General features: G+C 45.3%; 1 protein-coding gene across 1 annotated transcript in view; it reads left to right on the top strand.

The window, feature by feature from the left end:
* Positions 1-915: 915 nt before the first annotated feature.
* LOC139409294 (tyrosine-protein phosphatase non-receptor type 13-like) overlaps positions 916-9,259 on the top strand; it is a 111,157-nt gene continuing 102,813 nt past the window's right edge. Inside the window, 1 exon segment of the mRNA XM_071154222.1 lies at positions 916-988. The gene's annotated coding sequence lies outside the window, so the exon portion shown is untranslated.

Raw genomic sequence — 9,259 nt, 5'->3', positions numbered from 1 at the left:
AGCAAATAGGCACTGAGTTTGAAGGTAGGCCTTGACATACATCAACAGGCACACCTCCAATTGAGTCAAATGATGCCAATTAGCCTATCAGAATCCATGACATAATTTTCTGTAGTTTTCCAAGCTGTTTAAAGGCGCAGCCCTCAGCCCTCTCACCTGACCTCCCTGGTGCAGGGAGCTGGCTGGATGTACCGGTGCCCCCTGGTGGCCGTGAGTAGAGGTTGGCACCCCTCTCCGGGGGTCGGGCCCCTCTCCCTGGGTCAGCCTCAGCCCTCTCTGGCCCCTCCCCCATATCGATCCCCTCTGGATCGAGATTCTAGACAGAGTCTCTGAGTTAGAGCATTAACATCACCTGTTAATGCACACTGAACAGGTGTAATGAATACTTATAAAAATGACCATAACAAGCATTCTAATCACCTGTAAATGCACACTGAACAGGTGTAATGAGCGTGTGTACAAATGATCATAACAAGCGTTCTAATCACCTGTGAATGCACACTGAATGGGTGTAATTAATGCATGTAAAAATTACCATAACAAGCATTCTAATCGCCTGTAAATGCACACTGAACAGGTGTAAAGAACACGTGTACAAAAAAATGACATTTGACACTTGACAAAAGCAAGTGAAAAATTATAATTACAATTGTTAAGACGTGTTCCGGTTACGACGATTTGAACCTTTTGGCCTTCCATACTGTTGCCTGTAAAACTGTGCTGTGTGTAATCCAATTGAGTTCTTAGCGCCAGGGCGGGCTAATAATAGTGGTAATTTACAGAAAGAAAAAAATGTTTCGAAACACCGTAACATTCCAAGGCTGGATTGAGGCACTGGCAGGGAGTACAGTTTGGTGTCTGTAGCTCCTATTTACAGAGAGGACACCAACATAACATCCAATGATCACAAGGATTATATTGGAGCGTTGTCGAAGAGGGTGAGGACATTACTAAAGGTTCGAGTTCTTCACATATCGAATACGACCAGGTAATACGCTGCCAGCATAAACATAATGTTTGTCTTTCCTTTTAATTCCTGAAGTGTAATTTGGCCTTTGACTATCCCAATAATGGACTAAAGGTTATAGTCCAAGGACATTACATGTTCTGTTTAAAGGAGAACTGGCTCTGGAAAATAGCCAAATACTCCATCTAAACGTGAATCGATTCTCAATTGTGGTATTGTTCTAGAAATATAAATCCCTCAACTTCCATATCACATAAAAATAAAAGCAAAATACACACTTAATGTACAATGTTTTAACTGGGTTTAACACTGTTGCAGCCAACAGTACTTTTCGGTGACACTTTTGTTGCTTCTGTCTTCCATTTACACGCAGGTGTTCTTCTTCTTTGGAGTTTAACGGCAGTTGGCATCCAATATGTTGCATTACCGCCCCCAACTGGACTATAATATAAATCCATTATACCTTGTGATACAAAATGGAATCACAGGTGTTTGTAGACGCATATAGCACAGGCAGACCACTCTGTCTTCCGTCTGTTTTCTGTAAACTAGCCCTGTAACATGGCAACAAGTCTGTGTGGGAACCCTAACCCTACAAAGGTGTGTCAATTGAACCTTTTGTTTTTTGAATATTATTTATCGCTGATATGAAAGATAACCCACTGGGCGTACACTGGTTGAATCCACGTCATTTCAATAAAATGTTGACCCAACTTGGAATAGACGTTGTGCCCACTGTGCCCAGTGGGAAGGTCCTTATTCTTCCAAAACCACACCACACCACACGTTGCGTGTTGATGTTCAGACCGAGCGTCGGGGCTCTTAATAAACCCCCCCGTGCAGAAGACGCCTTCGTCCAATGACTCTTATGTGTAATGTAATGGAACTGAGAGTCATGATCAAGGGCTAGTCCAGCATTTCCCAAACTCAGTCCTGGAGACCCCAAGGTGTGCACATTTTGTTTTCTTCCCCCTAGCACTACACAGCCGATTCAAATAATCCAAACTTGATGCTGAGTTGGTTATCTGAATCAGCTGTGTAGTGCTAGGGCAAAAACCTAAACGTGCACCCCTTGGGGTCCCGAATTAGATAATTGGATAGTTAGGGCCTGTTCTGTATCTCCGGTTGTAGCCCACTGTATCTCATTTTTAGATTAAAGTACTCCAAAACATTATAAACTATATGTTGCCATGTCCATGTAGGCTACTTGCCAAATAAAATACAAAAAGGTAGGTTTACAGTTATGGGCTTATGGAGGCTACTCTACAACTACATACTGACTAGTGATATTCAGTTCAGGAACGATTTGTTCTTTTTGAACAACTCTTCTTACTGACTTGAGAGTCGTGATTGGTTTTTCTGAGTGACTCGTTCATTTCAGTACTTTGTTGTTCTGACCTGCTGGCCACAATGAGTCCTACTGCAGTATTGACACACGCTCCTCCGGCTCAGCGGGTCCAGAGACGTGCTCCGACCAACAAAAGTCTGTCATATTCATCAGCGCAGGAAAATAGATAATTCTGCAGGCAATATAAAGGAGAAAAAGATATTCTTAGAACTGATCATTGATCGCATGGTGCAAGAATGAATTAAATGAATTGATTATTGAATGTTTTGATGGACAGCTTTATAGAACCAGCACATACACAGCCTCTGCTCAACAAACTCAAACTGCAATTCGCAAACTAGATTGTGCGTACCACCCTCACGACAGTCAAGCAATGCATTCTGCCAAATGTAGTTCACAATCTAGTCCGGTTGCGGCTACAACTAGACCTTGACCTTATTTGTATTCCTAGCAATCAACAAATGTACATTGTTTAAAGCACACTTTTACAAGTCTGTTACAAATGAGACCTTCAATAAGCCTTGTAGAAGTCTTGTAAGTCTTGTAGAATCATGACTCTTTTGAGTCTTCAGTTCATTGTTCTAAGGTGGTCCTGGACATTACTAACCCGAACGAACAAAATAAATCAAAAGATTTGTTCTATTGGCTGAACGAGTCAAAAGGATCTGAGTCAGTAAAAAGGGCCAAACTTCCCATCACTAATACTTACTTCCAGTATGTGGTTTTGTAGGTTATCCAGATACTCACCCTAAAGTGTTGAAAGTATGCATGAAAGTACATTTCTGCATCTGACTGCGATTTGATATTCCTCCTAATTTCTGACACACTAATTGAAAATATAATTCAAAGCATGTCTTTGTTATGCACATGAGGTACTGTCAGTGTCACTCTACTACAGTGAGAAGAGTATGGGTCATCTCTCCCGTTCCTAGAAGTTTATACAGCAGCCATTACTTCATGTCATTGTTTGTCAAGATATGTGAGATTGTTGGCATGTACAGTGCCTTTGGCAAATGTTCAGACCCCTGGACTTTTTCCACATTTTGTTACTGTGCCTTGCGAAAGTATTCGGCCCCCTTGAACTTTACGACCTTTTGCCACATTTCAGGCTGCAAACATAAAGATATAAAACTGTATTTTTTTGTGAAGAATCAACAACAAGTGGGACACAATCATGAAGTGGAACGACATTTATTGGATATTTCAAACTTTTTTAACAAATCAAAAACTGAAAAATTGGGCGTGCAAAATTATTCAGCCCCTTTACTTTCAGTGCAGCAAACTCTCTCCAGAAGTTCAGTGAGGATCTCTGAATGATCCAATGTTGACCTAAATGACTAATGATGATAAATACAATCCACCTGTGTGTAATCAAGTCTCCGTATAAATGCACCTGCACTGTGATAGTCTCAGAGGTCCGTTAAAAGCGCAGAGAGCATCATGAAGAACAAGGAACACACCAGGCAGGTCCGAGATACTGTTGTGAAGAAGTTTAAAGCCGGATTTGGATACAAAAAGATTTCCCAAGCTTTAAACATCCCAAGGAGCACTGTGCAAGCGATAATATTGAAATGGAAAGAGTATCAGACCACTGCAAATCTACCAAGACCTGGCCGTCCCTCTAAACTTTCAGCTCATACAAGGAGAAGACTGATCAGAGATGCAGCCAAGAGGCCCATGATCACTCTGGATGAACTGCAGAGATCTACAGCTGAGGTGGGAGAGTCTGTCCATAGGACAACAATCAGTCGTATATTGCACAAATCTGGCCTTTATGGAAGAGTGGCAAGAAGAAAGCCATTTCTTAAAGATATCCATAAAAAGTGTTGTTTAAAGTTTGCCACAAGCCACCTGGGAGACACACCAAACATGTGGAAGAAGGTGCTCTGGTCAGATGAAACCAAAATTGAACTTTTTGGCAACAATGCAAAACGTTATGTTTGGCGTAAAAGCAACACAGCTCATCACCCTGAACACACCATCCCCACTGTCAAACATGGTGGTGGCAGCATCATGGTTTGGGCCTGCTTTTCTTCAGCAGGGACAGGGAAGATGGTTAAAATTGATGGGAAGATGGATGGAGCCAAATACAGGACCATTCTGGAAGAAAACAACCTGATGGAGTCTGCAAAAGACCTGAGACTGGGACGGAGATTTGTCTTCCAACAAGACAATGATCCAAAACATAAAGCAAAATCTACAATGGAATGGTTCAAAAATAAACATATCCAGGTGTTAGAATGGCCAAGTCAAAGTCCAGACCTGAATCCAATCGAGAATCTGTGGAAAGAACTGAAAACTGCTGTTCACAAATGCTCTCCATCCAACCTCACTGAGCTCGAGCTGTTTTGCAAGGAGGAATGGGAAAAAATTTCAGTCTCTCGATGTGCAAAACTAATAGAGACATACCCCAAGCGACTTACAGCTGTAATCGCAGCAAAAGGTGGCGCTACAAAGTATTAACTTAAGGGGGCTGAATAATTTTGCACACCCAATTTTTCAGTTTTTGATTTGTTAAAAAAGTTTGAAATATCCAATAAATGTCGTTCCACTTCATGATTGTGTCCCACTTGTTGTTGATTCTTCACAAAAAAATACAGTTTTATATCTTTATGTTTGAAGCCTGAAATGTGGCAAAAGGTCGCAAAGTTCAAGGGGGCCGAATACTTTCGCAAGGCACTGTATGTTACAACCTTAATCTAAAATATGTTACATTTTTTAAAATCCTCTGCAATCTATACACAATACCCCATAATGACGACATTTTTCACATTTACAAAACATTTAAACAGAAATGCCTTTATTTAAATAAGCATTAAGACCCTTTGCTATGAGACTCGAAATTGAGCTAAGGTGCATCCTCTTTCCATTTATCATCCTTGTCACGATCGTCGTAGTGAGGAGACCAAAGCGCAGCGTGATGTGAATACATATTTTTAATTAAAGATGAAAAAACAAAAAGTACACTAAAAATACAAAATAACAAGACGAACGGGACCGCTATCAAAACTGAGTGCAAACATGCAACATCACATAGACAATAACCCACGAAATACCCAAAGAAGATGGCTGCCTAAATATGGTTCCCAATCAGAGACAGCGATAAACAGCTGCCTCTAATTGAGAACCAATCTAGGCAACCATAGACATACATAAACACCTAGATGGTAAACAACCCCATAAACCTACAAAACCCCTAGACAGTACAAAAACACATACATCACCCTGACCTAACCAAAATATAAAAAGAAAACCAAGAATACTCAGGTCAGGGCGTGACAGTACCCCCCACAAAGGTGCGGACTCCGGCCGCAAAAACCTAATCTAAGGGGAGGGTCCGGAAAAGGCGCCTCTGGACTGAGGAGCGACTCTGGCAGCTCCGGACAGGAAGGAGAGTCTGGCGGCTCCGGACAGGAGGGCGACTCCGGCATCTGACAGATGGCTCTGGCAGGTCCTGGCTGACAGACGGCTCTGGCAGGTCCTGGCTGACAGACGGCTCTGGTAGGTCCTGGCTGACAGACGGCTCTGGCAGGTCCTGGCTGGCTGACGGCTCTGGCAGATCCTGGCTAGCTGACGGCTCTGGCAGCTCCTGGCTGGCTGACGGCTCTGGCAGCTCCTGGCTGACTGACGGCTCTGGCAGCTCCTGGCTGGCTGACGGCTCTGGCAGGTCCTGGCTGACAGACGGCTCTGGCAGATCCTGGCTGACAGACCGCTCTGGCAGGTCCTGGCTGACAGACCGCTCTGGCAGGTCCTGGCTGACAGACCGCTCTGGCAGGTCCTGGCTGACAGACGGCTCTGGCAGGTCCTGGCTGACAGAGGAGGCGGCTCTGGCGGCTCAGGACAGATGGGAGAAGCTGGTGGCTCAGGACAGACGGGAGACTCTGGCGGCTCAGGATAGACGGGAGACTCTGGCGGCTCAGGACAGACGGGAGACTCTGGCGGCTCAGGACAGACGGGAGACTCTGCGGCTCAGGACAGACGGGAGACTCTGGCGGCTCAGGACAGACGGGAGACTCTGGCGGCTCAGGACAGACGGGAGACTCTGGCGGCTCAGGACAGACGGGAGACTCTGGCGGCTCAGGACAGACGGGAGACTCTGGCGGCTCAGGACAGACAGGAGACTCTGGCGGCTCAGGACAGACGGGAGACTCTGGCGGCTCAGGACAGACGGGAGACTCTGGCGGCTCAGGACAGACGGGAGACTCTGGCGGCTCAGGACAGACGGGAGACTCTGGCGGCTCAGGACAGACGGGAGACTCTGGCGGCTCAGGCCAGACGGTAGACTCTGGCAGCGCTGGGCAGGAGGAAGGCTCTGGCAGCGCTGGACAGGCGGGAGCAGCTGTAGGGATGAGACGGAGAGACAGCCTGGTGCGGGGGGCTGCCAGCTCAGGTGCGGGGATGTGGCACCGGATAGACCGAAACGTTAAGGCGCACTGGAGATCTTGAGCACCGAGCCTGCCCAACCTTACCTGGTTGAATGCTCCCCGTAGCCAGGCCAGTGCGGAGAGGTGGAATAGCCCGCACTGGGCTGTGCTGGCGAACCGAGGACACCATGCGTAAGGCTGGTGCCATGTATGCCGGGCCGAAGAGATGCACTGGAGACCAGATGCGTAGAGCCGACCTCATGGCACCTGGCTCGATGCCCGCTCTAGCCCGGCTAATACGAGGTGCTGGAATGTACCGAACCGGGCTATACACACGCACCGGAGACACAGTGCGCTCCACCGCATAACACGGTGCCTGCCCGGTTCCTCTCTCTCCGGTAAGCACAGGAAGTTGGCGCAGGTCTCCTACCTGGCTTCACCACACTCCCCTTGTGACCCCCCCCCCAAGATATTTTTGGGGCTGCATCTCGGGCTTCCAGCAACGATGCCGTGCTGCCTCCTCATACCGGCGCCTCTCTGCTTTCGCTGCCTCCAGCTCTGCTTTGGGGCGGCGATATTCCCCTGGCTGTGCCCAGGGTCCTTTGCCGTCCAGAATCTCCTTTCAAGTCCATTAGTCCTGTGTTCTTTCCTGCTGCTGCTGCTGGCCGTTACCACGCTGCTTGGTCCATTTTTGGTGGGTTATTCTGTCACGATCGTCGTAGTGAGGAGACCAAAGCGCAGCGTGATGTGAATACATCTTTTTAATGAAAGACGAAAAAACACGAAGTACACTAAACAAACAAACAAAATAACAAGACGAACGTAACCGCTATCAAAACTGAGTGCAAACATGCAACATCACATACACAATAACCCACGAAATACCCAAAGAAGATGGCTGCCTAAATATGGTTCCTAATCAGAGACAATGATAAACAGCTGCCTCTAATTGAGAACCAATCTAGGCAACCATAGACATACATAAACACCTAGATGGTAAACAACCCCATAAACCTACAAAACCCCTAGACAGTTCAAAAACACATACATCACCCATGAAACACCCTGACATAACCAAAATATATAAAGAAAACAAAGAATACTCAGGTCAGGGCGTGACAATCCTTGAGATGTTTTTACAACTTGGAGTCCACCTGTGTTGAATTAAATTGATTGGACCTGCTTTGGAAAGGCACACCCCTGTCTATTTAAGGTCCCACAGTTGACAGTGCATGTCAGAGCAAAAACCAAGCCATGAAGTCGAAAGAATTGTCTCTAGGGAGCTCCGAGACAGGATTGTGTCGAAGCACAGATCTGGGGAAGGGTACCAACAAATGTCTGCAGCATTGAAGGTCCCCAAAAACACGTTTGGAACTAAGAAGGCTCTTCCTGGAGCTGGCTTCCCGGCCAAACTGAGCAATCGGGGGAGTTCGGAGTTTGCCAAAAGGCACCTAAAGACTCTCAAACCATGATCTGATGAAACCTAGATTGAACTCTTTGGTCAGAATGCCAAGCGTCACGCCTGGAGGAAACCTGGCACCACCCCTACAGTGAATCATGGTGGTGGCAGCGTCATGCTGTGGGGATGTTTTTCAGCGGCAGAGACTGGGAGACTAGTCAGGATCGAGGCAAAGATGAACAGAACAAAGTACAGAGAGATCCTTGATGAAAACCTGCTCCAGGACCTCAGACTGGGTTGAAGGTTCGCCTTCCAACAGGACAATGACCCTAACAGAGCTTGAGAGGATCTGTAGAGTGGGAGAAACTTTCCAAATACAGGTGTGCCAAGTTTGTAGTGTCATACCTGTCGTGACGTGACTACCATTTATGCAATGAGGTCTATTCATCAAATAGTTACATACCACGTTCAATTATTATGCAATTAAATTAATCATATAACAATTAATTAAGCACCAGTCATTTGCTCCTATTTCAGTCTCATTCTGATCGTCATAATATCCTAGTCTCCATGATGAATTAGCTTACACAAATTTGCTTAATTAGTTATTTACTATCGAATGAAATAATCACACAGAAATACATATGTTAATTCCAGTATGTTAATTCTTTAGGAGTCCTTTATAAACATTCTGGGGGAAAAGGGGCATTTCCCACCTTTTGGTATAATGTCTGTGCTCACGGGGGTGTGGATACTGAATGGGTAAAACTTTACCTGAAAAACAATTCTCATTTCGAAGGCTAAAATCACATTTCATCTTCTCACAAATAGTTTCATATTTAATCATATAAGTAACACAACATTAATATGTAAATCTGATAACTGAGACGTATACATTTGTAGAGTTACCGTTGTTTGGTTACACCATCCTTAATAATATCACAATATATATACAATATCACATGCAAATTATTTGACATGATTATTGTTTAGAGCCCCACCAACCATTTCCCACATTATTTACGTTAGAAATATTGTTTCAATCTCCAACCTTTTGATGACATTCCATATTCAATACTACAGAGCCCAAAGACAGAGTTTCTGCAAGGTATTTACGATCCAGTTATTTACTACATCCCACTCCCCCCTTGCGGGAGAGAGGGCACTGTAGAGCTGACCCA

The sequence above is a fragment of the Oncorhynchus clarkii genome, chromosome 1 (genome assembly GCF_045791955.1).
Source record: "Oncorhynchus clarkii lewisi isolate Uvic-CL-2024 chromosome 1, UVic_Ocla_1.0, whole genome shotgun sequence".
NCBI classification, from domain to species: domain Eukaryota; kingdom Metazoa; phylum Chordata; class Actinopteri; order Salmoniformes; family Salmonidae; genus Oncorhynchus; species Oncorhynchus clarkii.
This window is presented reverse-complemented; position numbering and strand designations above follow the sequence as displayed.